The sequence below is a fragment of the Henckelia pumila genome, chromosome 4 (assembly GCF_033568475.1).
Source record: "Henckelia pumila isolate YLH828 chromosome 4, ASM3356847v2, whole genome shotgun sequence".
Classification (NCBI taxonomy): domain Eukaryota; kingdom Viridiplantae; phylum Streptophyta; class Magnoliopsida; order Lamiales; family Gesneriaceae; genus Henckelia; species Henckelia pumila.
In genome coordinates this window covers 86,898,647-86,902,167 of record NC_133123.1, presented here as the reverse complement: position 1 = coordinate 86,902,167, position 3,521 = coordinate 86,898,647, and positions in this window count along the sequence as shown.

Genomic DNA, 3,521 nt, shown 5'->3' with positions numbered 1-3,521 from the left:
AAGAGGAGACATCACTATCGAAAGAGTGGCCTCTGCAGAAAATATCGCTGATCCACTTACTAAGCCCTTGCCAGGACCATTATTTGACAAACATCGCGAAGCAATGGGTCTACGTAGTATGACTAGTTGGCTATAGGGCAAGTGGGAGATTGAAAGCCAACTTGTGGCTAAGGGCTTTGATGACTCTTTGTATAAACAATATTTTGTTTAATATAATTTACACTTTTATTAATGGCAATGACTTTATCTTTCTTCATATTGTTATATTGTGATATACTATTGTTGTTTTGATAAAGACCTTGAATATACTATAGTGTATGTAAGATGTGGTAGTACATGGGGATGTCTATCATGAAACACATCTTATAGTCACTGTATATTCTAAACTGTTCCTAGTCGATTGAGCCGTCCGATAATAAGGATAAGGATCACTCGAGTTTGAGACTAGCATTTGCGATGCAGAGTACCACGTTTTATTGGTAGGGAACATAGAGATGTTCGAAGCATGCAAATGGATATTCATATGATGAATGATCGAACTATCCTATCCGGACTTTCCAAGTGGTTATCACTTATCGAGTGGATAAAGTCCGCGGTTTTGGTTGTACACCATTAGTCCTTACTACTTGAAACATCATTGAGACTCTATATGCTAGTACTGTGCTTTGACTCGTTTACCGACTCTATTGGGGTCGTCAGGTGTCGGGATTGGGTACAGTTACAACACATATAGGAGTCGATGCTTTGTTGTCAAGGATTCACCACATACTTGCGAGTGTGGATATCCTATGCGATCTGAGGAGATATTAGTGTGACGAATCTCTGGCCAGAGTACATGATGTGTTTTAAGAAATGGTTTCTTAGTAGCACATGCGATGTCACTATTTGATCTTCAAGATGTATTGCATAGTTATCGAATCTCGAATGACTCTCGATTTACCAATGGTTGTTGATTCGATCGGGATATATGGATGAAGGGACCGTACTGTACGCTAACCAAAATCTATTGGTTCTTGTAGGCACTATCAGTGATACTTAGGGAATCATGGGGCGATGTTGCTAGGCGCTCTTACCATGATTCGATGGGCAAGTCGGAAATTGTTGTTCCGAGTCACAAGGAGTTATGAGCCCACGGCTAGCTGTATCCCTGAACCATTGAGGGTCACACAGAGTAATGGATTTTTAATCCCCGTTGAGATAGTTAAATTTAAAGAGTTAAATTTAATGAACAAAGAAGTTGGACTTCTTATTTAAGAGAAGAGGAGTAAGATTTCCTAAAATGACATAGGGATGGGAATTTTGGGAAATCACTGAATTCGGATTCAGAAAAATTTATCTTAACTTTAAAAGGTGCAGAAATGGTTTCTGTGCACATTGGTGAAATCGGTTTATCAATCGGAGTCATGATGAATTTTATATTAATTTCTGAACATGCGGGCTTTGTTTGTCGGGCTTGAACTTATGACTAATGGGCCCTAAGCTGTTAGCGGCCTACATTATAAATAAGTTATTGCAGTACAGAAATTAGACACAACAGGTCACAATTTTTGAAAAAACCCTATTTTTCTCTCTAACAGTGGCCGCCCCCCTCCCCTCTGCTCAGGAAAAATCCAGCCTGTGAATTTTGAATTACAGTCTGGTTTAACGGATCAAATTCGTTAATTCTCTTCGTAGAAACTTCTGATAGATTTTCTAGTGCAATCTATCAGAGGGATTAAATCTCTGTTCGTGGACCTGATTGAAGAACAGTTCGTCCATCAGTTCCTGGGAGATACAACAAGAGCAGAGCAATCTGTTGGTGTCCATAATCTCGATTCGAGATTGGAGGTAAAAATTTATAATTGTTATTTAATTTTTACACACACAATTTAATCGTAATGTTTGATACCCATTATGGAGTCGTTCCATATAAAATTTTTAAACTTCCGCTGCATCGGATATCAATTCTGATTGATCTGATCGCCGTTCTCCAACACATTTACCAATAAAATTCCATCTATACTGACCTGATACTCTGACTCATGTCCAGATCTGACTTTCTCAATTAAATTCTGAATATTTTGATCAGCTTTTTGTGCTTTTTTAATCTTTACAAACAACTTTGGCTTAGATTGGATTGCATAAACTCAGATAGGCTATACATCCGTCTCAAAATCCACGGTAGAAATACAACAATATTCCATCAACTTAGATACACTCATAGTAGATAAGGACATATCAGAAACCTTTCTACTTAGAGAATCGGTAGCTGCATTAGACTTTCCTGGGTAATACTTGATTTTACAATCAAAATCTTACAACAAGTTTAACCAACGCCTCTATCTCATGTTCAATTCAGCTTGAGAATACAGATACTTCAGGCTTTTATGATCAGAAAATATTTCAAATGTCTCACCGTACAAATAATGACGCCAAATCTTCAAAGAAAATAAAATTGCTACAAGCTCAAGATCATGTACAGGATATCTGGTCTCGTGAGGTTTGAATTGTCTCGAAGAATAAGATATCACGTGAACTTTCTGCATAAGAAAACAACCCAAACCTTTATGAGACGCATCAGAATAAACTGTAAAACCACCTGTACCTGATGGAATAGCTAACACAGGTGCATTGGTCATTCTCCTCTTCAACTCAACAAAGCTAGCTTCACAATAATTTGTCCAAATATAAGGAGCATTCTTCTGGGTTAACTGGGTAATTGGCTTTGAAATATTAGAAAATCCTTCGATAAATCAACGATAATACCCGACTAATACTCGGCAAAGCCCAGTTGACAACTGCTTCGACCTTGCTAGGATCAACTGAAATTCCCTCTCCTGAAATAACCTGGCCATGAAAAAACAACTCTATCTAGCAAAAATTCACATTTGGACATCTTGGAATACAACTGATTTGTTCGCAAAATCTGCAAGATAATCCTCAAATGCTATGCATGCTCAGTCTTATTCTTAGAATATATCAGAATATCATCGATAAATATTATAACAAACTCATCTAAATACTTCTGAAATATTCTATTCATTAAACCCATAATGATGCAGGAGCATTTGTCAATCCAAATGGCATAACTATAAACTCGTAATGGCCATACCTCGTTCTAAAAGCAGTTTTAAGCACATCTGCTTATCTTTCCCTTAGATGATGATATCCAGACCTCAAATCAATATTTGAATAGACGGAGGAACCCTGAAATTGATCAAACAAGTCATCGATTCGAGGAAATAGATATTTATTCTTTATCGTAGCTTTATTCAGTTGATGGTAGTTGATACATAGTCTCTGATAGTTGTATTTTTGTTTCATTTTTTAATATAATTTTATTATCGTTTTTGCCTGCATTCATTTGTTTTAATTAATTTTTGTTTGTATTTCATGCATCGTGTCTACATTACATGTTCTCGGGTTTATTGTGTAGGACATAGTATTTTGTTGGAAAAATAATCAGAGTTGTGCTCGCTCGATCCGTGGTTTTTAACCGATCGAGCGAGGTGAAGACAAGAATTGGAGTGAAAAATAGAAGA